Source organism: Schistocerca cancellata, unplaced genomic scaffold (genome assembly GCF_023864275.1).
Source record: "Schistocerca cancellata isolate TAMUIC-IGC-003103 unplaced genomic scaffold, iqSchCanc2.1 HiC_scaffold_493, whole genome shotgun sequence".
In the NCBI taxonomy this organism is placed as follows: domain Eukaryota; kingdom Metazoa; phylum Arthropoda; class Insecta; order Orthoptera; family Acrididae; genus Schistocerca; species Schistocerca cancellata.
Window position 1 is genome coordinate 24,133 of NW_026046508.1, and position 21,009 is coordinate 45,141.

Genomic DNA, 21,009 nt, shown 5'->3' on the forward strand with positions numbered 1-21,009 from the left:
AGGGCCAAAGTTGTTACGCATCGGCAATCAGACATTTTCTTTCATTTTCTCTTCATCGGTTGAGAACCAGTGTATTCAAAATATTATGCCCATTGCCGAGTGAATGCTGTAGCGCTTCCCGACAAGTCGGGTTCGGATCCTCTGTCAACTTCCACGCATGGTGATGATCTTTTGGTCATCACACTCGCCAGCTGAAATCGGCGCTGCCTTTTCGTAGTAGTAAAAGAGTAGTGGCCCGTGGGGGGATCGAACCCGCGACCTTCGCGTTATTAGCACGACGCTCTAACCAACTGAGCTAACGGGCCTCGGCAGATGCAGTTGCTCAGCCCTAAACTGGAAACGGCTGGCATGAAGCCATACACCATTTCTATGGTCGTCGTGTGTCTGCTTCCCTAGTCTATATTCTGCTGACGGTCACGAAACAGTAGCTATATTGCGAGCAGGACGGGAAACGGCCGCTCGGACAGCTCAAACTTGTCACGATTCGTGTGGAAAAAAATTACGTTCCGGTACCGGGAATCGAACCCGGGCCTCCTGGGTGAAAGCCAGGTATCCTAGCCACTAGACCACACCGGATGTGGCCGTTCCATTGGACCGTTCGTACGGTCGCTTGTCGCATTTCGTGTCGAGTGCCACGTCGGCGCCCTTCTCTCTTTGCGAGCATCTTTGCACATACTGACTGGCAAGGCGCGCACCTCAAACGTCGCAGAGCAATGCTTTTGGCTTCATGCTGTGCTGGAAGAAGAGGAAAAGGGAAGCTGTAAGTAGCAATAAGAGGAAGTAAACATTTTCCCGCTGAAGCGTTGAAACGTTGTGGATAACAAACAAGAAATACGTTGGCGCCCTAGCAACAGCACCACCATCAGTCACAGAAAATTAAATGCCCCGGGTGAGGATCGAACTCACGACCTTAAGATTATGAGACTTACGCGCTGCCTACTGCGCTACCGAGGCACGGGTGAACCGTTTCTCCTGGAAACTGGGTAAGTTGCGTACCCAATATTAGACGTAGAAACACTGTACTTCCTGGATAACGTGTTCTGTTGCTACACGTTCATTGCCGGCCCAGTTGATTGCGGTGTTGCGGCAGCATTATCGCGGGAAAGCAAAATGATGCATCGGCCGGGAATCGAACCCGGGCCGCCCGCGTGGCAGGCGAGCATTCTACCACTGAACCACCGATGCTCGGGCCAGCGGTAACTTCACGCTGCTTCCCGAGCAGATGTCTCAAGGGAAAGTGGGGCTGCCGTCAAGCGCCGTAGCATTCTGTGCAGAAGACGCTGCAGACGCTGAATCCTGCACTGCACTGCACGGCACTGCTTAAAAATGCCTCCAGAACGCGGTCCTCTGCGTACTGTTGCGTCGCCGGCGCCGACTCTTGCCAAAGGATGCGAAATGTGCGCGGATACGCTGTCCGAATGCGTCTGGATGTGCTCCCCTAGCCTACCTCGAAATGCGCCTGCCAGGTACGATCACCTTCGGCCGCTGCCGACAGGCGGGAAGCCGACACAGCGCGGAGGCGGGGCGCTCGCTTGTGCGGTGGTGGTGTAATGGTCAGCATAGTTGCCTTCCAAGCAGTTGATCCGGGTTCGATTCCCGGCCACCGCAGCAGGCTTTTAATTTCGCGTATGAGTACTTTTGCCGCGCGCTCTTAAATTATTGTTTTTTTCCCCCCTCTTACTCGCTGCATACCAGCCCTTAGTGTGTCTCGACTTGTCTCGACTTTGCTCAGCTGACGCGAGAGCTGACGCTCTCAAATCGGCCTATATCAAAACGACAAGCACGATAAACGACTGAGAGAGGGGAGGAGAGGCGAGGCGATGGACACACAGCACGCCCCTTCATTTCACGGTGGCGTCTCCCTCACCGAATCGGGCTGTAGCTCCGAAAAGAAAAATAGGAAGTAAAACTGCCAATAGTACACTGTGTTCCCACGCGCTCACCCGCCCAAGTACTGACAAGGGCCAAAGTTGTTACGCATCGGCAATCAGACACTTTCTTTCATTTTCTCTTCATCGGTTGAGAACCAGTGTATTCAAAATATTATGCCCATTGCCGAGTGAATGCTGTAGCGCTTCCCGACAAGTCGGGTTCGGATCCTCTGTCAACTTCCACGCATGGTGATGATCTTTTGGTCATCACACTCGCCAGCTGAAATCGGCGCTGCCTTTTCGTAGTAGTAAAAGAGTAGTGGCCCGTGGGGGGATCGAACCCGCGACCTTCGCGTTATTAGCACGACGCTCTAACCAACTGAGCTAACGGGCCTCGGCAGATGCAGTTGCTCAGCCCTAAACTGGAAACGGCTGGCATGAAGCCATACACCATTTCTATGGTCGTCGTGTGTCTGCTTCCCTAGTCTATATTCTGCTGACGGTCACGAAACAGTAGCTATATTGCGAGCAGGACGGGAAACGGCCGCTCGGACAGCTCAAACTTGTCACGATTCGTGTGGAAAAAAATTACGTTCCGGTACCGGGAATCGAACCCGGGCCTCCTGGGTGAAAGCCAGGTATCCTAGCCACTAGACCACACCGGATGTGGCCGTTCCATTGGACCGTTCGTACGGTCGCTTGTCGCATTTCGTGTCGAGTGCCACGTCGGCGCCCTTCTCTCTTTGCGAGCATCTTTGCACATACTGACTGGCAAGGCGCGCACCTCAAACGTCGCAGAGCAATGCTTTTGGCTTCATGCTGTGCTGGAAGAAGAGGAAAAGGGAAGCTGTAAGTAGCAATAAGAGGAAGTAAACATTTTCCCGCTGAAGCGTTGAAACGTTGTGGATAACAAACAAGAAATACGTTGGCGCCCTAGCAACAGCACCACCATCAGTCACAGAAAATTAAATGCCCCGGGTGAGGATCGAACTCACGACCTTAAGATTATGAGACTTACGCGCTGCCTACTGCGCTACCGAGGCACGGGTGAACCGTTTCTCCTGGAAACTGGGTAAGTTGCGTACCCAATATTAGACGTAGAAACACTGTACTTCCTGGATAACGTGTTCTGTTGCTACACGTTCATTGCCGGCCCAGTTGATTGCGGTGTTGCGGCAGCATTATCGCGGGAAAGCAAAATGATGCATCGGCCGGGAATCGAACCCGGGCCGCCCGCGTGGCAGGCGAGCATTCTACCACTGAACCACCGATGCTCGGGCCAGCGGTAACTTCACGCTGCTTCCCGAGCAGATGTCTCAAGGGAAAGTGGGGCTGCCGTCAAGCGCCGTAGCATTCTGTGCAGAAGACGCTGCAGACGCTGAATCCTGCACTGCACTGCACGGCACTGCTTAAAAATGCCTCCAGAACGCGGTCCTCTGCGTACTGTTGCGTCGCCGGCGCCGACTCTTGCCAAAGGATGCGAAATGTGCGCGGATACGCTGTCCGAATGCGTCTGGATGTGCTCCCCTAGCCTACCTCGAAATGCGCCTGCCAGGTACGATCACCTTCGGCCGCTGCCGACAGGCGGGAAGCCGACACAGCGCGGAGGCGGGGCGCTCGCTTGTGCGGTGGTGGTGTAATGGTCAGCATAGTTGCCTTCCAAGCAGTTGATCCGGGTTCGATTCCCGGCCACCGCAGCAGGCTTTTAATTTCGCGTATGAGTACTTTTGCCGCGCGCTCTTAAATTATTGTTTTTTTCCCCCCTCTTACTCGCTGCATACCAGCCCTTAGTGTGTCTCGACTTGTCTCGACTTTGCTCAGCTGACGCGAGAGCTGACGCTCTCAAATCGGCCTATATCAAAACGACAAGCACGATAAACGACTGAGAGAGGGGAGGAGAGGCGAGGCGATGGACACACAGCACGCCCCTTCATTTCACGGTGGCGTCTCCCTCACCGAATCGGGCTGTAGCTCCGAAAAGAAAAATAGGAAGTAAAACTGCCAATAGTACACTGTGTTCCCACGCGCTCACCCGCCCAAGTACTGACAAGGGCCAAAGTTGTTACGCATCGGCAATCAGACATTTTCTTTCATTTTCTCTTCATCGGTTGAGAACCAGTGTATTCAAAATATTATGCCCATTGCCGAGTGAATGCTGTAGCGCTTCCCGACAAGTCGGGTTCGGATCCTCTGTCAACTTCCACGCATGGTGATGATCTTTTGGTCATCACACTCGCCAGCTGAAATCGGCGCTGCCTTTTCGTAGTAGTAAAAGAGTAGTGGCCCGTGGGGGGATCGAACCCGCGACCTTCGCGTTATTAGCACGACGCTCTAACCAACTGAGCTAACGGGCCTCGGCAGATGCAGTTGCTCAGCCCTAAACTGGAAACGGCTGGCATGAAGCCATACACCATTTCTATGGTCGTCGTGTGTCTGCTTCCCTAGTCTATATTCTGCTGACGGTCACGAAACAGTAGCTATATTGCGAGCAGGACGGGAAACGGCCGCTCGGACAGCTCAAACTTGTCACGATTCGTGTGGAAAAAAATTACGTTCCGGTACCGGGAATCGAACCCGGGCCTCCTGGGTGAAAGCCAGGTATCCTAGCCACTAGACCACACCGGATGTGGCCGTTCCATTGGACCGTTCGTACGGTCGCTTGTCGCATTTCGTGTCGAGTGCCACGTCGGCGCCCTTCTCTCTTTGCGAGCATCTTTGCACATACTGACTGGCAAGGCGCGCACCTCAAACGTCGCAGAGCAATGCTTTTGGCTTCATGCTGTGCTGGAAGAAGAGGAAAAGGGAAGCTGTAAGTAGCAATAAGAGGAAGTAAACATTTTCCCGCTGAAGCGTTGAAACGTTGTGGATAACAAACAAGAAATACGTTGGCGCCCTAGCAACAGCACCACCATCAGTCACAGAAAATTAAATGCCCCGGGTGAGGATCGAACTCACGACCTTAAGATTATGAGACTTACGCGCTGCCTACTGCGCTACCGAGGCACGGGTGAACCGTTTCTCCTGGAAACTGGGTAAGTTGCGTACCCAATATTAGACGTAGAAACACTGTACTTCCTGGATAACGTGTTCTGTTGCTACACGTTCATTGCCGGCCCAGTTGATTGCGGTGTTGCGGCAGCATTATCGCGGGAAAGCAAAATGATGCATCGGCCGGGAATCGAACCCGGGCCGCCCGCGTGGCAGGCGAGCATTCTACCACTGAACCACCGATGCTCGGGCCAGCGGTAACTTCACGCTGCTTCCCGAGCAGATGTCTCAAGGGAAAGTGGGGCTGCCGTCAAGCGCCGTAGCATTCTGTGCAGAAGACGCTGCAGACGCTGAATCCTGCACTGCACTGCACGGCACTGCTTAAAAATGCCTCCAGAACGCGGTCCTCTGCGTACTGTTGCGTCGCCGGCGCCGACTCTTGCCAAAGGATGCGAAATGTGCGCGGATACGCTGTCCGAATGCGTCTGGATGTGCTCCCCTAGCCTACCTCGAAATGCGCCTGCCAGGTACGATCACCTTCGGCCGCTGCCGACAGGCGGGAAGCCGACACAGCGCGGAGGCGGGGCGCTCGCTTGTGCGGTGGTGGTGTAATGGTCAGCATAGTTGCCTTCCAAGCAGTTGATCCGGGTTCGATTCCCGGCCACCGCAGCAGGCTTTTAATTTCGCGTATGAGTACTTTTGCCGCGCGCTCTTAAATTATTGTTTTTTTCCCCCCTCTTACTCGCTGCATACCAGCCCTTAGTGTGTCTCGACTTGTCTCGACTTTGCTCAGCTGACGCGAGAGCTGACGCTCTCAAATCGGCCTATATCAAAACGACAAGCACGATAAACGACTGAGAGAGGGGAGGAGAGGCGAGGCGATGGACACACAGCACGCCCCTTCATTTCACGGTGGCGTCTCCCTCACCGAATCGGGCTGTAGCTCCGAAAAGAAAAATAGGAAGTAAAACTGCCAATAGTACACTGTGTTCCCACGCGCTCACCCGCCCAAGTACTGACAAGGGCCAAAGTTGTTACGCATCGGCAATCAGACATTTTCTTTCATTTTCTCTTCATCGGTTGAGAACCAGTGTATTCAAAATATTATGCCCATTGCCGAGTGAATGCTGTAGCGCTTCCCGACAAGTCGGGTTCGGATCCTCTGTCAACTTCCACGCATGGTGATGATCTTTTGGTCATCACACTCGCCAGCTGAAATCGGCGCTGCCTTTTCGTAGTAGTAAAAGAGTAGTGGCCCGTGGGGGGATCGAACCCGCGACCTTCGCGTTATTAGCACGACGCTCTAACCAACTGAGCTAACGGGCCTCGGCAGATGCAGTTGCTCAGCCCTAAACTGGAAACGGCTGGCATGAAGCCATACACCATTTCTATGGTCGTCGTGTGTCTGCTTCCCTAGTCTATATTCTGCTGACGGTCACGAAACAGTAGCTATATTGCGAGCAGGACGGGAAACGGCCGCTCGGACAGCTCAAACTTGTCACGATTCGTGTGGAAAAAAATTACGTTCCGGTACCGGGAATCGAACCCGGGCCTCCTGGGTGAAAGCCAGGTATCCTAGCCACTAGACCACACCGGATGTGGCCGTTCCATTGGACCGTTCGTACGGTCGCTTGTCGCATTTCGTGTCGAGTGCCACGTCGGCGCCCTTCTCTCTTTGCGAGCATCTTTGCACATACTGACTGGCAAGGCGCGCACCTCAAACGTCGCAGAGCAATGCTTTTGGCTTCATGCTGTGCTGGAAGAAGAGGAAAAGGGAAGCTGTAAGTAGCAATAAGAGGAAGTAAACATTTTCCCGCTGAAGCGTTGAAACGTTGTGGATAACAAACAAGAAATACGTTGGCGCCCTAGCAACAGCACCACCATCAGTCACAGAAAATTAAATGCCCCGGGTGAGGATCGAACTCACGACCTTAAGATTATGAGACTTACGCGTTGCCTACTGCGCTACCGAGGCACGGGTGAACCGTTTCTCCTGGAAACTGGGTAAGTTGCGTACCCAATATTAGACGTAGAAACACTGTACTTCCTGGATAACGTGTTCTGTTGCTACACGTTCATTGCCGGCCCAGTTGATTGCGGTGTTGCGGCAGCATTATCGCGGGAAAGCAAAATGATGCATCGGCCGGGAATCGAACCCGGGCCGCCCGCGTGGCAGGCGAGCATTCTACCACTGAACCACCGATGCTCGGGCCAGCGGTAACTTGACGCTGCTTCCCGAGCAGATGTCTCAAGGGAAAGTGGGGCTGCCGTCAAGCGCCGTAGCATTCTGTGCAGAAGACGCTGCAGACGCTGAATCCTGCACTGCACTGCACTGCACTGCACGGCACTGCTTAAAAATGCCTCCAGAACGCGGTCCTCTGCGTACTGTTGCGTCGCCGGCGCCGACTCTTGCCAAAGGATGCGAAATGTGCGCGGATACGCTGTCCGAATGCGTCTGGATGTGCTCCCCTAGCCTACCTCGAAATGCGCCTGCCAGGTACGATCACCTTCGGCCGCTGCCGACAGGCGGGAAGCCGACACAGCGCGGAGGCGGGGCGCTCGCTTGTGCGGTGGTGGTGTAATGGTCAGCATAGTTGCCTTCCAAGCAGTTGATCCGGGTTCGATTCCCGGCCACCGCAGCAGGCTTTTAATTTCGCGTATGAGTACTTTTGCCGCGCGCTCTTAAATTATTGTTTTTTTCCCCCCTCTTACTCGCTGCATACCAGCCCTTAGTGTGTCTCGACTTGTCTCGACTTTGCTCAGCTGACGCGAGAGCTGACGCTCTCAAATCGGCCTATATCAAAACGACAAGCACGATAAACGACTGAGAGAGGGGAGGAGAGGCGAGGCGATGGACACACAGCACGCTCCTTCATTTCACGGTGGCGTCTCCCTCACCGAATCGGGCTGTAGCTCCGAAAAGAAAAATAGGAAGTAAAACTGCCAATAGTACACTGTGTTCCCACGCGCTCACCCGCCCAAGTACTGACAAGGGCCAAAGTTGTTACGCATCGGCAATCAGACATTTTCTTTCATTTTCTCTTCATCGGTTGAGAACCAGTGTATTCAAAATATTATGCCCATTGCCGAGTGAATGCTGTAGCGCTTCCCGACAAGTCGGGTTCGGATCCTCTGTCAACTTCCACGCATGGTGATGATCTTTTGGTCATCACACTCGCCAGCTGAAATCGGCGCTGCCTTTTCGTAGTAGTAAAAGAGTAGTGGCCCGTGGGGGGATCGAACCCGCGACCTTCGCGTTATTAGCACGACGCTCTAACCAACTGAGCTAACGGGCCTCGGCAGATGCAGTTGCTCAGCCCTAAACTGGAAACGGCTGGCATGAAGCCATACACCATTTCTATGGTCGTCGTGTGTCTGCTTCCCTAGTCTATATTCTGCTGACGGTCACGAAACAGTAGCTATATTGCGAGCAGGACGGGAAACGGCCGCTCGGACAGCTCAAACTTGTCACGATTCGTGTGGAAAAAAATTACGTTCCGGTACCGGGAATCGAACCCGGGCCTCCTGGGTGAAAGCCAGGTATCCTAGCCACTAGACCACACCGGATGTGGCCGTTCCATTGGACCGTTCGTACGGTCGCTTGTCGCATTTCGTGTCGAGTGCCACGTCGGCGCCCTTCTCTCTTTGCGAGCATCTTTGCACATACTGACTGGCAAGGCGCGCACCTCAAACGTCGCAGAGCAATGCTTTTGGCTTCATGCTGTGCTGGAAGAAGAGGAAAAGGGAAGCTGTAAGTAGCAATAAGAGGAAGTAAACATTTTCCCGCTGAAGCGTTGAAACGTTGTGGATAACAAACAAGAAATACGTTGGCGCCCTAGCAACAGCACCACCATCAGTCACAGAAAATTAAATGCCCCGGGTGAGGATCGAACTCACGACCTTAAGATTATGAGACTTACGCGCTGCCTACTGCGCTACCGAGGCACGGGTGAACCGTTTCTCCTGGAAACTGGGTAAGTTGCGTACCCAATATTAGACGTAGAAACACTGTACTTCCTGGATAACGTGTTCTGTTGCTACACGTTCATTGCCGGCCCAGTTGATTGCGGTGTTGCGGCAGCATTATCGCGGGAAAGCAAAATGATGCATCGGCCGGGAATCGAACCCGGGCCGCCCGCGTGGCAGGCGAGCATTCTACCACTGAACCACCGATGCTCGGGCCAGCGGTAACTTCACGCTGCTTCCCGAGCAGATGTCTCAAGGGAAAGTGGGGCTGCCGTCAAGCGCCGTAGCATTCTGTGCAGAAGACGCTGCAGACGCTGAATCCTGCACTGCACTGCACTGCACTGCACGGCACTGCTTAAAAATGCCTCCAGAACGCGGTCCTCTGCGTACTGTTGCGTCGCCGGCGCCGACTCTTGCCAAAGGATGCGAAATGTGCGCGGATACGCTGTCCGAATGCGTCTGGATGTGCTCCCCTAGCCTACCTCGAAATGCGCCTGCCAGGTACGATCACCTTCGGCCGCTGCCGACAGGCGGGAAGCCGACACAGCGCGGAGGCGGGGCGCTCGCTTGTGCGGTGGTGGTGTAATGGTCAGCATAGTTGCCTTCCAAGCAGTTGATCCGGGTTCGATTCCCGGCCACCGCAGCAGGCTTTTAATTTCGCGTATGAGTACTTTTGCCGCGCGCTCTTAAATTATTGTTTTTTTCCCCCCTCTTACTCGCTGCATACCAGCCCTTAGTGTGTCTCGACTTGTCTCGACTTTGCTCAGCTGACGCGAGAGCTGACGCTCTCAAATCGGCCTATATCAAAACGACAAGCACGATAAACGACTGAGAGAGGGGAGGAGAGGCGAGGCGATGGACACACAGCACGCTCCTTCATTTCACGGTGGCGTCTCCCTCACCGAATCGGGCTGTAGCTCCGAAAAGAAAAATAGGAAGTAAAACTGCCAATAGTACACTGTGTTCCCACGCGCTCACCCGCCCAAGTACTGACAAGGGCCAAAGTTGTTACGCATCGGCAATCAGACATTTTCTTTCATTTTCTCTTCATCGGTTGAGAACCAGTGTATTCAAAATATTATGCCCATTGCCGAGTGAATGCTGTAGCGCTTCCCGACAAGTCGGGTTCGGATCCTCTGTCAACTTCCACGCATGGTGATGATCTTTTGGTCATCACACTCGCCAGCTGAAATCGGCGCTGCCTTTTCGTAGTAGTAAAAGAGTAGTGGCCCGTGGGGGGATCGAACCCGCGACCTTCGCGTTATTAGCACGACGCTCTAACCAACTGAGCTAACGGGCCTCGGCAGATGCAGTTGCTCAGCCCTAAACTGGAAACGGCTGGCATGAAGCCATACACCATTTCTATGGTCGTCGTGTGTCTGCTTCCCTAGTCTATATTCTGCTGACGGTCACGAAACAGTAGCTATATTGCGAGCAGGACGGGAAACGGCCGCTCGGACAGCTCAAACTTGTCACGATTCGTGTGGAAAAAAATTACGTTCCGGTACCGGGAATCGAACCCGGGCCTCCTGGGTGAAAGCCAGGTATCCTAGCCACTAGACCACACCGGATGTGGCCGTTCCATTGGACCGTTCGTACGGTCGCTTGTCGCATTTCGTGTCGAGTGCCACGTCGGCGCCCTTCTCTCTTTGCGAGCATCTTTGCACATACTGACTGGCAAGGCGCGCACCTCAAACGTCGCAGAGCAATGCTTTTGGCTTCATGCTGTGCTGGAAGAAGAGGAAAAGGGAAGCTGTAAGTAGCAATAAGAGGAAGTAAACATTTTCCCGCTGAAGCGTTGAAACGTTGTGGATAACAAACAAGAAATACGTTGGCGCCCTAGCAACAGCACCACCATCAGTCACAGAAAATTAAATGCCCCGGGTGAGGATCGAACTCACGACCTTAAGATTATGAGACTTACGCGCTGCCTACTGCGCTACCGAGGCACGGGTGAACCGTTTCTCCTGGAAACTGGGTAAGTTGCGTACCCAATATTAGACGTAGAAACACTGTACTTCCTGGATAACGTGTTCTGTTGCTACACGTTCATTGCCGGCCCAGTTGATTGCGGTGTTGCGGCAGCATTATCGCGGGAAAGCAAAATGATGCATCGGCCGGGAATCGAACCCGGGCCGCCCGCGTGGCAGGCGAGCATTCTACCACTGAACCACCGATGCTCGGGCCAGCGGTAACTTCACGCTGCTTCCCGAGCAGATGTCTCAAGGGAAAGTGGGGCTGCCGTCAAGCGCCGTAGCATTCTGTGCAGAAGACGCTGCAGACGCTGAATCCTGCACTGCACTGCACTGCACTGCACGGCACTGCTTAAAAATGCCTCCAGAACGCGGTCCTCTGCGTACTGTTGCGTCGCCGGCGCCGACTCTTGCCAAAGGATGCGAAATGTGCGCGGATACGCTGTCCGAATGCGTCTGGATGTGCTCCCCTAGCCTACCTCGAAATGCGCCTGCCAGGTACGATCACCTTCGGCCGCTGCCGACAGGCGGGAAGCCGACACAGCGCGGAGGCGGGGCGCTCGCTTGTGCGGTGGTGGTGTAATGGTCAGCATAGTTGCCTTCCAAGCAGTTGATCCGGGTTCGATTCCCGGCCACCGCAGCAGGCTTTTAATTTCGCGTATGAGTACTTTTGCCGCGCGCTCTTAAATTATTGTTTTTTTCCCCCCTCTTACTCGCTGCATACCAGCCCTTAGTGTGTCTCGACTTGTCTCGACTTTGCTCAGCTGACGCGAGAGCTGACGCTCTCAAATCGGCCTATATCAAAACGACAAGCACGATAAACGACTGAGAGAGGGGAGGAGAGGCGAGGCGATGGACACACAGCACGCTCCTTCATTTCACGGTGGCGTCTCCCTCACCGAATCGGGCTGTAGCTCCGAAAAGAAAAATAGGAAGTAAAACTGCCAATAGTACACTGTGTTCCCACGCGCTCACCCGCCCAAGTACTGACAAGGGCCAAAGTTGTTACGCATCGGCAATCAGACATTTTCTTTCATTTTCTCTTCATCGGTTGAGAACCAGTGTATTCAAAATATTATGCCCATTGCCGAGTGAATGCTGTAGCGCTTCCCGACAAGTCGGGTTCGGATCCTCTGTCAACTTCCACGCATGGTGATGATCTTTTGGTCATCACACTCGCCAGCTGAAATCGGCGCTGCCTTTTCGTAGTAGTAAAAGAGTAGTGGCCCGTGGGGGGATCGAACCCGCGACCTTCGCGTTATTAGCACGACGCTCTAACCAACTGAGCTAACGGGCCTCGGCAGATGCAGTTGCTCAGCCCTAAACTGGAAACGGCTGGCATGAAGCCATACACCATTTCTATGGTCGTCGTGTGTCTGCTTCCCTAGTCTATATTCTGCTGACGGTCACGAAACAGTAGCTATATTGCGAGCAGGACGGGAAACGGCCGCTCGGACAGCTCAAACTTGTCACGATTCGTGTGGAAAAAAATTACGTTCCGGTACCGGGAATCGAACCCGGGCCTCCTGGGTGAAAGCCAGGTATCCTAGCCACTAGACCACACCGGATGTGGCCGTTCCATTGGACCGTTCGTACGGTCGCTTGTCGCATTTCGTGTCGAGTGCCACGTCGGCGCCCTTCTCTCTTTGCGAGCATCTTTGCACATACTGACTGGCAAGGCGCGCACCTCAAACGTCGCAGAGCAATGCTTTTGGCTTCATGCTGTGCTGGAAGAAGAGGAAAAGGGAAGCTGTAAGTAGCAATAAGAGGAAGTAAACATTTTCCCGCTGAAGCGTTGAAACGTTGTGGATAACAAACAAGAAATACGTTGGCGCCCTAGCAACAGCACCACCATCAGTCACAGAAAATTAAATGCCCCGGGTGAGGATCGAACTCACGACCTTAAGATTATGAGACTTACGCGCTGCCTACTGCGCTACCGAGGCACGGGTGAACCGTTTCTCCTGGAAACTGGGTAAGTTGCGTACCCAATATTAGACGTAGAAACACTGTACTTCCTGGATAACGTGTTCTGTTGCTACACGTTCATTGCCGGCCCAGTTGATTGCGGTGTTGCGGCAGCATTATCGCGGGAAAGCAAAATGATGCATCGGCCGGGAATCGAACCCGGGCCGCCCGCGTGGCAGGCGAGCATTCTACCACTGAACCACCGATGCTCGGGCCAGCGGTAACTTCACGCTGCTTCCCGAGCAGATGTCTCAAGGGAAAGTGGGGCTGCCGTCAAGCGCCGTAGCATTCTGTGCAGAAGACGCTGCAGACGCTGAATCCTGCACTGCACTGCACGGCACTGCTTAAAAATGCCTCCAGAACGCGGTCCTCTGCGTACTGTTGCGTCGCCGGCGCCGACTCTTGCCAAAGGATGCGAAATGTGCGCGGATACGCTGTCCGAATGCGTCTGGATGTGCTCCCCTAGCCTACCTCGAAATGCGCCTGCCAGGTACGATCACCTTCGGCCGCTGCCGACAGGCGGGAAGCCGACACAGCGCGGAGGCGGGGCGCTCGCTTGTGCGGTGGTGGTGTAATGGTCAGCATAGTTGCCTTCCAAGCAGTTGATCCGGGTTCGATTCCCGGCCACCGCAGCAGGCTTTTAATTTCGCGTATGAGTACTTTTGCCGCGCGCTCTTAAATTATTGTTTTTTTCCCCCCTCTTACTCGCTGCATACCAGCCCTTAGTGTGTCTCGACTTGTCTCGACTTTGCTCAGCTGACGCGAGAGCTGACGCTCTCAAATCGGCCTATATCAAAACGACAAGCACGATAAACGACTGAGAGAGGGGAGGAGAGGCGAGGCGATGGACACACAGCACGCCCCTTCATTTCACGGTGGCGTCTCCCTCACCGAATCGGGCTGTAGCTCCGAAAAGAAAAATAGGAAGTAAAACTGCCAATAGTACACTGTGTTCCCACGCGCTCACCCGCCCAAGTACTGACAAGGGCCAAAGTTGTTACGCATCGGCAATCAGACATTTTCTTTCATTTTCTCTTCATCGGTTGAGAACCAGTGTATTCAAAATATTATGCCCATTGCCGAGTGAATGCTGTAGCGCTTCCCGACAAGTCGGGTTCGGATCCTCTGTCAACTTCCACGCATGGTGATGATCTTTTGGTCATCACACTCGCCAGCTGAAATCGGCGCTGCCTTTTCGTAGTAGTAAAAGAGTAGTGGCCCGTGGGGGGATCGAACCCGCGACCTTCGCGTTATTAGCACGACGCTCTAACCAACTGAGCTAACGGGCCTCGGCAGATGCAGTTGCTCAGCCCTAAACTGGAAACGGCTGGCATGAAGCCATACACCATTTCTATGGTCGTCGTGTGTCTGCTTCCCTAGTCTATATTCTGCTGACGGTCACGAAACAGTAGCTATATTGCGAGCAGGACGGGAAACGGCCGCTCGGACAGCTCAAACTTGTCACGATTCGTGTGGAAAAAAATTACGTTCCGGTACCGGGAATCGAACCCGGGCCTCCTGGGTGAAAGCCAGGTATCCTAGCCACTAGACCACACCGGATGTGGCCGTTCCATTGGACCGTTCGTACGGTCGCTTGTCGCATTTCGTGTCGAGTGCCACGTCGGCGCCCTTCTCTCTTTGCGAGCATCTTTGCACATACTGACTGGCAAGGCGCGCACCTCAAACGTCGCAGAGCAATGCTTTTGGCTTCATGCTGTGCTGGAAGAAGAGGAAAAGGGAAGCTGTAAGTAGCAATAAGAGGAAGTAAACATTTTCCCGCTGAAGCGTTGAAACGTTGTGGATAACAAACAAGAAATACGTTGGCGCCCTAGCAACAGCACCACCATCAGTCACAGAAAATTAAATGCCCCGGGTGAGGATCGAACTCACGACCTTAAGATTATGAGACTTACGCGCTGCCTACTGCGCTACCGAGGCACGGGTGAACCGTTTCTCCTGGAAACTGGGTAAGTTGCGTACCCAATATTAGACGTAGAAACACTGTACTTCCTGGATAACGTGTTCTGTTGCTACACGTTCATTGCCGGCCCAGTTGATTGCGGTGTTGCGGCAGCATTATCGCGGGAAAGCAAAATGATGCATCGGCCGGGAATCGAACCCGGGCCGCCCGCGTGGCAGGCGAGCATTCTACCACTGAACCACCGATGCTCGGGCCAGCGGTAACTTCACGCTGCTTCCCGAGCAGATGTCTCAAGGGAAAGTGGGGCTGCCGTCAAGCGCCGTAGCATTCTGTGCAGAAGACGCTGCAGACGCTGAATCCTGCACTGCACTGCACGGCACTGCTTAAAAATGCCTCCAGAACGCGGTCCTCTGCGTACTGTTGCGTCGCCGGCGCCGACTCTTGCCAAAGGATGCGAAATGTGCGCGGATACGCTGTCCGAATGCGTCTGGATGTGCTCCCCTAGCCTACCTCGAAATGCGCCTGCCAGGTACGATCACCTTCGGCCGCTGCCGACAGGCGGGAAGCCGACACAGCGCGGAGGCGGGGCGCTCGCTTGTGCGGTGGTGGTGTAATGGTCAGCATAGTTGCCTTCCAAGCAGTTGATCCGGGTTCGATTCCCGGCCACCGCAGCAGGCTTTTAATTTCGCGTATGAGTACTTTTGCCGCGCGCTCTTAAATTATTGTTTTTTTCCCCCCTCTTACTCGCTGCATACCAGCCCTTAGTGTGTCTCGACTTGTCTCGACTTTGCTCAGCTGACGCGAGAGCTGACGCTCTCAAATCGGCCTATATCAAAACGACAAGCACGATAAACGACTGAGAGAGGGGAGGAGAGGCGAGGCGATGGACACACAGCACGCCCCTTCATTTCACGGTGGCGTCTCCCTCACCGAATCGGGCTGTAGCTCCGAAAAGAAAAATAGGAAGTAAAACTGCCAATAGTACACTGTGTTCCCACGCGCTCACCCGCCCAAGTACTGACAAGGGCCAAAGTTGTTACGCATCGGCAATCAGACATTTTCTTTCATTTTCTCTTCATCGGTTGAGAACCAGTGTATTCAAAATATTATGCCCATTGCCGAGTGAATGCTGTAGCGCTTCCCGACAAGTCGGGTTCGGATCCTCTGTCAACTTCCACGCATGGTGATGATCTTTTGGTCATCACACTCGCCAGCTGAAATCGGCGCTGCCTTTTCGTAGTAGTAAAAGAGTAGTGGCCCGTGGGGGGATCGAACCCGCGACCTTCGCGTTATTAGCACGACGCTCTAACCAACTGAGCTAACGGGCCTCGGCAGATGCAGTTGCTCAGCCCTAAACTGGAAACGGCTGGCATGAAGCCATACACCATTTCTATGGTCGTCGTGTGTCTGCTTCCCTAGTCTATATTCTGCTGACGGTCACGAAACAGTAGCTATATTGCGAGCAGGACGGGAAACGGCCGCTCGGACAGCTCAAACTTGTCACGATTCGTGTGGAAAAAAATTACGTTCCGGTACCGGGAATCGAACCCGGGCCTCCTGGGTGAAAGCCAGGTATCCTAGCCACTAGACCACACCGGATGTGGCCGTTCCATTGGACCGTTCGTACGGTCGCTTGTCGCATTTCGTGTCGAGTGCCACGTCGGCGCCCTTCTCTCTTTGCGAGCATCTTTGCACATACTGACTGGCAAGGCGCGCACCTCAAACGTCGCAGAGCAATGCTTTTGGCTTCATGCTGTGCTGGAAGAAGAGGAAAAGGGAAGCTGTAAGTAGCAATAAGAGGAAGTAAACATTTTCCCGCTGAAGCGTTGAAACGTTGTGGATAACAAACAAGAAATACGTTGGCGCCCTAGCAACAGCACCACCATCAGTCACAGAAAATTAAATGCCCCGGGTGAGGATCGAACTCACGACCTTAAGATTATGAGACTTACGCGCTGCCTACTGCGCTACCGAGGCACGGGTGAACCGTTTCTCCTGGAAACTGGGTAAGTTGCGTACCCAATATTAGACGTAGAAACACTGTACTTCCTGGATAACGTGTTCTGTTGCTACACGTTCATTGCCGGCCCAGTTGATTGCGGTGTTGCGGCAGCATTATCGCGGGAAAGCAAAATGATGCATCGGCCGGGAATCGAACCCGGGCCGCCCGCGTGGCAGGCGAGCATTCTACCACTGAACCACCGATGCTCGGGCCAGCGGTAACTTCACGCTGCTTCCCGAGCAGATGTCTCAAGGGAAAGTGGGGCTGCCGTCAAGCGCCGTAGCATTCTGTGCAGAAGACGCTGCAGACGCTGAATCCTGCACTGCACTGCACGGCACTGCTTAAAAATGCCTCCAGAACGCGGTCCTCTGCGTACTGTTGCGTCGCCGGCGCCGACTCTTGCCAAAGGATGCGAAATGTGCGCGGATACGCTGTCCGAATGCGTCTGGATGTGCTCCCCTAGCCTACCTCGAAATGCGCCTGCCAGGTACGATCACCTTCGGCCGCTGCCGACAGGCGGGAAGCCGACACAGCGCGGAGGCGGGGCGCTCGCTTGTGCGGTGGTGGTGTAATGGTCAGCATAGTTGCCTTCCAAGCAGTTGATCCGGGTTCGATTCCCGGCCACCGCAGCAGGCTTTTAATTTCGCGTATGAGTACTTTTGCCGCGCGCTCTTAAATTATTGTTTTTTTCCCCCCTCTTACTCGCTGCATACCAGCCCTTAGTGTGTCTCGACTTGTCTCGACTTTGCTCAGCTGACGCGAGAGCTGACGCTCTCAAATCGGCCTATATCAAAACGACAAGCACGATAAACGACTGAGAGAGGGGAGGAGAGGCGAGGCGATGGACACACAGCACGCCCCTTCATTTCACGGTGGCGTCTCCCTCACCGAATCGGGCTGTAGCTCCGAAAAGAAAAATAGGAAGTAAAACTGCCAATAGTACACTGTGTTCCCACGCGCTCACCCGCCCAAGTACTGACAAGGGCCAAAGTTGTTACGCATCGGCAATCAGACATTTTCTTTCATTTTCTCTTCATCGGTTGAGAACCAGTGTATTCAAAATATTATGCCCATTGCCGAGTGAATGCTGTAGCGCTTCCCGACAAGTCGGGTTCGGATCCTCTGTCAACTTCCACGCATGGTGATGATCTTTTGGTCATCACACTCGCCAGCTGAAATCGGCGCTGCCTTTTCGTAGTAGTAAAAGAGTAGTGGCCCGTGGGGGGATCGAACCCGCGACCTTCGCGTTATTAGCACGACGCTCTAACCAACTGAGCTAACGGGCCTCGGCAGATGCAGTTGCTCAGCCCTAAACTGGAAACGGCTGGCATGAAGCCATACACCATTTCTATGGTCGTCGTGTGTCTGCTTCCCTAGTCTATATTCTGCTGACGGTCACGAAACAGTAGCTATATTGCGAGCAGGACGGGAAACGGCCGCTCGGACAGCTCAAACTTGTCACGATTCGTGTGGAAAAAAATTACGTTCCGGTACCGGGAATCGAACCCGGGCCTCCTGGGTGAAAGCCAGGTATCCTAGCCACTAGACCACACCGGATGTGGCCGTTCCATTGGACCGTTCGTACGGTCGCTTGTCGCATTTCGTGTCGAGTGCCACGTCGGCGCCCTTCTCTCTTTGCGAGCATCTTTGCACATACTGACTGGCAAGGCGCGCACCTCAAACGTCGCAGAGCAATGCTTTTGGCTTCATGCTGTGCTGGAAGAAGAGGAAAAGGGAAGCTGTAAGTAGCAATAAGAGGAAGTAAACATTTTCCCGCTGAAGCGTTGAAACGTTGTGGATAACAAACAAGAAATACGTTGGCGCCCTAGCAACAGCACCACCATCAGTCACAGAAAATTAAATGCCCCGGGTGAGGATCGAACTCACGACCTTAAGATTATGAGACTTACGCGCTGCCTACTGCGCTACCGAGGCACGGGTGAACCGTTTCTCCTGGAAACTGGGTAAGTTGCGTACCCAATATTAGACGTAGAAACACTGTACTTCCTGGATAACGTGTTCTGTTGCTACACGTTCATTGCCGGCCCAGTTGATTGCGGTGTTGCGGCAGCATTATCGCGGGAAAGCAAAATGATGCATCGGCCGGGAATCGAACCCGGGCCGCCCGCGTGGCAGGCGAGCATTCTACCACTGAACCACCGATGCTCGGGCCAGCGGTAACTTCACGCTGCTTCCCGAGCAGATGTCTCAAGGGAAAGTGGGGCTGCCGTCAAGCGCCGTAGCATTCTGTGCAGAAGACGCTGCAGACGCTGAATCCTGCACTGCACTGCACGGCACTGCTTAAAAATGCCTCCAGAACGCGGTCCTCTGCGTACTGTTGCGTCGCCGGCGCCGACTCTTGCCAAAGGATGCGAAATGTGCGCGGATACGCTGTCCGAATGCGTCTGGATGTGCTCCCCTAGCCTACCTCGAAATGCGCCTGCCAGGTACGATCACCTTCGGCCGCTGCCGACAGGCGGGAAGCCGACACAGCGCGGAGGCGGGGCGCTCGCTTGTGCGGTGGTGGTGTAATGGTCAGCATAGTTGCCTTCCAAGCAGTTGATCCGGGTTCGATTCCCGGCCACCGCAGCAGGCTTTTAATTTCGCGTATGAGTACTTTTGCCGCGCGCTCTTAAATTATTGTTTTTTTCCCCCCTCTTACTCGCTGCATACCAGCCCTTAGTGTGTCTCGACTTGTCTCGACTTTGCTCAGCTGACGCGAGAGCTGACGCTCTCAAATCGGCCTATATCAAAACGACAAGCACGATAAACGACTGAGAGAGGGGAGGAGAGGCGAGGCGATGGACACACAGCACGCCCCTTCATTTCACGGTGGCGTCTCCCTCACCGAATCGGGCTGTAGCTCCGAAAAGAAAAATAGGAAGTAAAACTGCCAATAGTACACTGTGTTCCCACGCGCTCACCCGCCCAAGTACTGACAAGGGCCAAAGTTGTTACGCATCGGCAATCAGACATTTTCTTTCATTTTCTCTTCATCGGTTGAGAACCAGTGTATTCAAAATATTATGCCCATTGCCGAGTGAATGCTGTAGCGCTTCCCGACAAGTCGGGTTCGGATCCTCTGTCAACTTCCACGCATGGTGATGATCTTTTGGTCATCACACTCGCCAGCTGAAATCGGCGCTGCCTTTTCGTAGTAGTAAAAGAGTAGTGGCCCGTGGGGGGATCGAACCCGCGACCTTCGCGTTATTAGCACGACGCTCTAACCAACTGAGCTAACGGGCCTCGGCAGATGCAGTTGCTCAGCCCTAAACTGGAAACGGCTGGCATGAAGCCATACACCATTTCTATGGTCGTCGTGTGTCTGCTTCCCTAGTCTATATTCTGCTGACGGTCACGAAACAGTAGCTATATTGCGAGCAGGACGGGAAACGGCCGCTCGGACAGCTCAAACTTGTCACGATTCGTGTGGAAAAAAATTACGTTCCGGTACCGGGAATCGAACCCGGGCCTCCTGGGTGAAAGCCAGGTATCCTAGCCACTAGACCACACCGGATGTGGCCGTTCCATTGGACCGTTCGTACGGTCGCTTGTCGCATTTCGTGTCGAGTGCCACGTCGGCGCCCTTCTCTCTTTGCGAGCATCTTTGCACATACTGACTGGCAAGGCGCGCACCTCAAACGTCGCAGAGCAATGCTTTTGGCTTCATGCTGTGCTGGAAGAAGAGGAAAAGGGAAGCTGTAAGTAGCAATAAGAGGAAGTAAACATTTTCCCGCTGAAGCGTTGAAACGTTGTGGATAACAAACAAGAAATACGTTGGCGCCCTAGCAACAGCACCACCATCAGTCACAGAAAATTAAATGCCCCGGGTGAGGATCGAACTCACGACCTTAAGATTATGAGACTTACGCGCTGCCTACTGCGCTACCGAGGCACGGGTGAACCGTTTCTCCTGGAAACTGGGTAAGTTGCGTACCCAATATTAGACGTAGAAACACTGTACTTCCTGGATAACGTGTTCTGTTGCTACACGTTCATTGCCGGCCCAGTTGATTGCGGTGTTGCGGCAGCATTATCGCGGGAAAGCAAAATGATGCATCGGCCGGGAATCGAACCCGGGCCGCCCGCGTGGCAGGCGAGCATTCTACCACTGAACCACCGATGCTCGGGCCAGCGGTAACTTCACGCTGCTTCCCGAGCAGATGTCTCAAGGGAAAGTGGGGCTGCCGTCAAGCGCCGTAGCATTCTGTGCAGAAGACGCTGCAGACGCTGAATCCTGCACTGCACTGCACGGCACTGCTTAAAAATGCCTCCAGAACGCGGTCCTCTGCGTACTGTTGCGTCGCCGGCGCCGACTCT

At 53.9% G+C, this 21,009-nt stretch overlaps 54 non-coding genes across 54 annotated transcripts; 10 read left to right on the plus strand and 44 right to left on the minus strand.

Annotated features, from left to right (window-relative positions):
* Positions 1–231: 231 nt before the first annotated feature.
* Trnai-aau (transfer RNA isoleucine (anticodon AAU)) lies at positions 232–305 on the minus strand. The gene has a single exon. It is a non-coding gene; the product is annotated as a tRNA-Ile (tRNA).
* Positions 306–504: 199 nt separating this feature from the next.
* Positions 505–576, minus strand: Trnae-uuc (transfer RNA glutamic acid (anticodon UUC)). The gene has a single exon. It is a non-coding gene; the product is annotated as a tRNA-Glu (tRNA).
* A 305-nt stretch (positions 577–881) lies between these two features.
* Positions 882–954, minus strand: Trnam-cau (transfer RNA methionine (anticodon CAU)). Its single transcript has one exon. It is a non-coding gene; the product is annotated as a tRNA-Met (tRNA).
* A 160-nt stretch (positions 955–1,114) lies between these two features.
* Trnag-gcc (transfer RNA glycine (anticodon GCC)) lies at positions 1,115–1,185 on the minus strand. The gene has a single exon. It is a non-coding gene; the product is annotated as a tRNA-Gly (tRNA).
* Positions 1,186–1,536: 351 nt separating this feature from the next.
* Trnag-ucc (transfer RNA glycine (anticodon UCC)) lies at positions 1,537–1,608 on the plus strand. Its single transcript has one exon. It is a non-coding gene; the product is annotated as a tRNA-Gly (tRNA).
* A 583-nt stretch (positions 1,609–2,191) lies between these two features.
* Trnai-aau (transfer RNA isoleucine (anticodon AAU)) lies at positions 2,192–2,265 on the minus strand. Its single transcript has one exon. It is a non-coding gene; the product is annotated as a tRNA-Ile (tRNA).
* A 199-nt stretch (positions 2,266–2,464) lies between these two features.
* On the minus strand, positions 2,465–2,536 carry Trnae-uuc (transfer RNA glutamic acid (anticodon UUC)). The gene has a single exon. It is a non-coding gene; the product is annotated as a tRNA-Glu (tRNA).
* A 305-nt stretch (positions 2,537–2,841) lies between these two features.
* Positions 2,842–2,914, minus strand: Trnam-cau (transfer RNA methionine (anticodon CAU)). The gene has a single exon. It is a non-coding gene; the product is annotated as a tRNA-Met (tRNA).
* Positions 2,915–3,074: 160 nt separating this feature from the next.
* Positions 3,075–3,145, minus strand: Trnag-gcc (transfer RNA glycine (anticodon GCC)). Its single transcript has one exon. It is a non-coding gene; the product is annotated as a tRNA-Gly (tRNA).
* Positions 3,146–3,496: 351 nt separating this feature from the next.
* Trnag-ucc (transfer RNA glycine (anticodon UCC)) lies at positions 3,497–3,568 on the plus strand. The gene has a single exon. It is a non-coding gene; the product is annotated as a tRNA-Gly (tRNA).
* Positions 3,569–4,151: 583 nt separating this feature from the next.
* Positions 4,152–4,225, minus strand: Trnai-aau (transfer RNA isoleucine (anticodon AAU)). Its single transcript has one exon. It is a non-coding gene; the product is annotated as a tRNA-Ile (tRNA).
* A 199-nt stretch (positions 4,226–4,424) lies between these two features.
* Trnae-uuc (transfer RNA glutamic acid (anticodon UUC)) lies at positions 4,425–4,496 on the minus strand. Its single transcript has one exon. It is a non-coding gene; the product is annotated as a tRNA-Glu (tRNA).
* A 305-nt stretch (positions 4,497–4,801) lies between these two features.
* On the minus strand, positions 4,802–4,874 carry Trnam-cau (transfer RNA methionine (anticodon CAU)). Its single transcript has one exon. It is a non-coding gene; the product is annotated as a tRNA-Met (tRNA).
* A 160-nt stretch (positions 4,875–5,034) lies between these two features.
* Positions 5,035–5,105, minus strand: Trnag-gcc (transfer RNA glycine (anticodon GCC)). The gene has a single exon. It is a non-coding gene; the product is annotated as a tRNA-Gly (tRNA).
* A 351-nt stretch (positions 5,106–5,456) lies between these two features.
* Positions 5,457–5,528, plus strand: Trnag-ucc (transfer RNA glycine (anticodon UCC)). Its single transcript has one exon. It is a non-coding gene; the product is annotated as a tRNA-Gly (tRNA).
* A 583-nt stretch (positions 5,529–6,111) lies between these two features.
* Positions 6,112–6,185, minus strand: Trnai-aau (transfer RNA isoleucine (anticodon AAU)). The gene has a single exon. It is a non-coding gene; the product is annotated as a tRNA-Ile (tRNA).
* A 199-nt stretch (positions 6,186–6,384) lies between these two features.
* On the minus strand, positions 6,385–6,456 carry Trnae-uuc (transfer RNA glutamic acid (anticodon UUC)). Its single transcript has one exon. It is a non-coding gene; the product is annotated as a tRNA-Glu (tRNA).
* A 305-nt stretch (positions 6,457–6,761) lies between these two features.
* Positions 6,762–6,834, minus strand: Trnam-cau (transfer RNA methionine (anticodon CAU)). Its single transcript has one exon. It is a non-coding gene; the product is annotated as a tRNA-Met (tRNA).
* A 160-nt stretch (positions 6,835–6,994) lies between these two features.
* Positions 6,995–7,065, minus strand: Trnag-gcc (transfer RNA glycine (anticodon GCC)). Its single transcript has one exon. It is a non-coding gene; the product is annotated as a tRNA-Gly (tRNA).
* Positions 7,066–7,426: 361 nt separating this feature from the next.
* On the plus strand, positions 7,427–7,498 carry Trnag-ucc (transfer RNA glycine (anticodon UCC)). Its single transcript has one exon. It is a non-coding gene; the product is annotated as a tRNA-Gly (tRNA).
* A 583-nt stretch (positions 7,499–8,081) lies between these two features.
* On the minus strand, positions 8,082–8,155 carry Trnai-aau (transfer RNA isoleucine (anticodon AAU)). The gene has a single exon. It is a non-coding gene; the product is annotated as a tRNA-Ile (tRNA).
* Positions 8,156–8,354: 199 nt separating this feature from the next.
* Trnae-uuc (transfer RNA glutamic acid (anticodon UUC)) lies at positions 8,355–8,426 on the minus strand. The gene has a single exon. It is a non-coding gene; the product is annotated as a tRNA-Glu (tRNA).
* A 305-nt stretch (positions 8,427–8,731) lies between these two features.
* Trnam-cau (transfer RNA methionine (anticodon CAU)) lies at positions 8,732–8,804 on the minus strand. Its single transcript has one exon. It is a non-coding gene; the product is annotated as a tRNA-Met (tRNA).
* Positions 8,805–8,964: 160 nt separating this feature from the next.
* On the minus strand, positions 8,965–9,035 carry Trnag-gcc (transfer RNA glycine (anticodon GCC)). The gene has a single exon. It is a non-coding gene; the product is annotated as a tRNA-Gly (tRNA).
* Positions 9,036–9,396: 361 nt separating this feature from the next.
* Trnag-ucc (transfer RNA glycine (anticodon UCC)) lies at positions 9,397–9,468 on the plus strand. The gene has a single exon. It is a non-coding gene; the product is annotated as a tRNA-Gly (tRNA).
* A 583-nt stretch (positions 9,469–10,051) lies between these two features.
* Positions 10,052–10,125, minus strand: Trnai-aau (transfer RNA isoleucine (anticodon AAU)). The gene has a single exon. It is a non-coding gene; the product is annotated as a tRNA-Ile (tRNA).
* A 199-nt stretch (positions 10,126–10,324) lies between these two features.
* On the minus strand, positions 10,325–10,396 carry Trnae-uuc (transfer RNA glutamic acid (anticodon UUC)). Its single transcript has one exon. It is a non-coding gene; the product is annotated as a tRNA-Glu (tRNA).
* A 305-nt stretch (positions 10,397–10,701) lies between these two features.
* Trnam-cau (transfer RNA methionine (anticodon CAU)) lies at positions 10,702–10,774 on the minus strand. The gene has a single exon. It is a non-coding gene; the product is annotated as a tRNA-Met (tRNA).
* Positions 10,775–10,934: 160 nt separating this feature from the next.
* Positions 10,935–11,005, minus strand: Trnag-gcc (transfer RNA glycine (anticodon GCC)). Its single transcript has one exon. It is a non-coding gene; the product is annotated as a tRNA-Gly (tRNA).
* Positions 11,006–11,366: 361 nt separating this feature from the next.
* On the plus strand, positions 11,367–11,438 carry Trnag-ucc (transfer RNA glycine (anticodon UCC)). The gene has a single exon. It is a non-coding gene; the product is annotated as a tRNA-Gly (tRNA).
* Positions 11,439–12,021: 583 nt separating this feature from the next.
* Positions 12,022–12,095, minus strand: Trnai-aau (transfer RNA isoleucine (anticodon AAU)). The gene has a single exon. It is a non-coding gene; the product is annotated as a tRNA-Ile (tRNA).
* A 199-nt stretch (positions 12,096–12,294) lies between these two features.
* Trnae-uuc (transfer RNA glutamic acid (anticodon UUC)) lies at positions 12,295–12,366 on the minus strand. Its single transcript has one exon. It is a non-coding gene; the product is annotated as a tRNA-Glu (tRNA).
* Positions 12,367–12,671: 305 nt separating this feature from the next.
* On the minus strand, positions 12,672–12,744 carry Trnam-cau (transfer RNA methionine (anticodon CAU)). Its single transcript has one exon. It is a non-coding gene; the product is annotated as a tRNA-Met (tRNA).
* Positions 12,745–12,904: 160 nt separating this feature from the next.
* Positions 12,905–12,975, minus strand: Trnag-gcc (transfer RNA glycine (anticodon GCC)). The gene has a single exon. It is a non-coding gene; the product is annotated as a tRNA-Gly (tRNA).
* A 351-nt stretch (positions 12,976–13,326) lies between these two features.
* Trnag-ucc (transfer RNA glycine (anticodon UCC)) lies at positions 13,327–13,398 on the plus strand. Its single transcript has one exon. It is a non-coding gene; the product is annotated as a tRNA-Gly (tRNA).
* Positions 13,399–13,981: 583 nt separating this feature from the next.
* Trnai-aau (transfer RNA isoleucine (anticodon AAU)) lies at positions 13,982–14,055 on the minus strand. Its single transcript has one exon. It is a non-coding gene; the product is annotated as a tRNA-Ile (tRNA).
* A 199-nt stretch (positions 14,056–14,254) lies between these two features.
* On the minus strand, positions 14,255–14,326 carry Trnae-uuc (transfer RNA glutamic acid (anticodon UUC)). The gene has a single exon. It is a non-coding gene; the product is annotated as a tRNA-Glu (tRNA).
* A 305-nt stretch (positions 14,327–14,631) lies between these two features.
* Positions 14,632–14,704, minus strand: Trnam-cau (transfer RNA methionine (anticodon CAU)). Its single transcript has one exon. It is a non-coding gene; the product is annotated as a tRNA-Met (tRNA).
* Positions 14,705–14,864: 160 nt separating this feature from the next.
* Positions 14,865–14,935, minus strand: Trnag-gcc (transfer RNA glycine (anticodon GCC)). Its single transcript has one exon. It is a non-coding gene; the product is annotated as a tRNA-Gly (tRNA).
* Positions 14,936–15,286: 351 nt separating this feature from the next.
* Positions 15,287–15,358, plus strand: Trnag-ucc (transfer RNA glycine (anticodon UCC)). Its single transcript has one exon. It is a non-coding gene; the product is annotated as a tRNA-Gly (tRNA).
* A 583-nt stretch (positions 15,359–15,941) lies between these two features.
* Positions 15,942–16,015, minus strand: Trnai-aau (transfer RNA isoleucine (anticodon AAU)). The gene has a single exon. It is a non-coding gene; the product is annotated as a tRNA-Ile (tRNA).
* A 199-nt stretch (positions 16,016–16,214) lies between these two features.
* Positions 16,215–16,286, minus strand: Trnae-uuc (transfer RNA glutamic acid (anticodon UUC)). Its single transcript has one exon. It is a non-coding gene; the product is annotated as a tRNA-Glu (tRNA).
* Positions 16,287–16,591: 305 nt separating this feature from the next.
* Positions 16,592–16,664, minus strand: Trnam-cau (transfer RNA methionine (anticodon CAU)). The gene has a single exon. It is a non-coding gene; the product is annotated as a tRNA-Met (tRNA).
* Positions 16,665–16,824: 160 nt separating this feature from the next.
* On the minus strand, positions 16,825–16,895 carry Trnag-gcc (transfer RNA glycine (anticodon GCC)). The gene has a single exon. It is a non-coding gene; the product is annotated as a tRNA-Gly (tRNA).
* Positions 16,896–17,246: 351 nt separating this feature from the next.
* Trnag-ucc (transfer RNA glycine (anticodon UCC)) lies at positions 17,247–17,318 on the plus strand. Its single transcript has one exon. It is a non-coding gene; the product is annotated as a tRNA-Gly (tRNA).
* A 583-nt stretch (positions 17,319–17,901) lies between these two features.
* On the minus strand, positions 17,902–17,975 carry Trnai-aau (transfer RNA isoleucine (anticodon AAU)). The gene has a single exon. It is a non-coding gene; the product is annotated as a tRNA-Ile (tRNA).
* Positions 17,976–18,174: 199 nt separating this feature from the next.
* Positions 18,175–18,246, minus strand: Trnae-uuc (transfer RNA glutamic acid (anticodon UUC)). The gene has a single exon. It is a non-coding gene; the product is annotated as a tRNA-Glu (tRNA).
* Positions 18,247–18,551: 305 nt separating this feature from the next.
* Positions 18,552–18,624, minus strand: Trnam-cau (transfer RNA methionine (anticodon CAU)). The gene has a single exon. It is a non-coding gene; the product is annotated as a tRNA-Met (tRNA).
* Positions 18,625–18,784: 160 nt separating this feature from the next.
* Positions 18,785–18,855, minus strand: Trnag-gcc (transfer RNA glycine (anticodon GCC)). Its single transcript has one exon. It is a non-coding gene; the product is annotated as a tRNA-Gly (tRNA).
* Positions 18,856–19,206: 351 nt separating this feature from the next.
* Trnag-ucc (transfer RNA glycine (anticodon UCC)) lies at positions 19,207–19,278 on the plus strand. Its single transcript has one exon. It is a non-coding gene; the product is annotated as a tRNA-Gly (tRNA).
* Positions 19,279–19,861: 583 nt separating this feature from the next.
* Trnai-aau (transfer RNA isoleucine (anticodon AAU)) lies at positions 19,862–19,935 on the minus strand. Its single transcript has one exon. It is a non-coding gene; the product is annotated as a tRNA-Ile (tRNA).
* A 199-nt stretch (positions 19,936–20,134) lies between these two features.
* Trnae-uuc (transfer RNA glutamic acid (anticodon UUC)) lies at positions 20,135–20,206 on the minus strand. The gene has a single exon. It is a non-coding gene; the product is annotated as a tRNA-Glu (tRNA).
* Positions 20,207–20,511: 305 nt separating this feature from the next.
* Positions 20,512–20,584, minus strand: Trnam-cau (transfer RNA methionine (anticodon CAU)). The gene has a single exon. It is a non-coding gene; the product is annotated as a tRNA-Met (tRNA).
* Positions 20,585–20,744: 160 nt separating this feature from the next.
* Trnag-gcc (transfer RNA glycine (anticodon GCC)) lies at positions 20,745–20,815 on the minus strand. The gene has a single exon. It is a non-coding gene; the product is annotated as a tRNA-Gly (tRNA).
* Between the last annotated feature and the right edge of the window lie 194 nt (positions 20,816–21,009).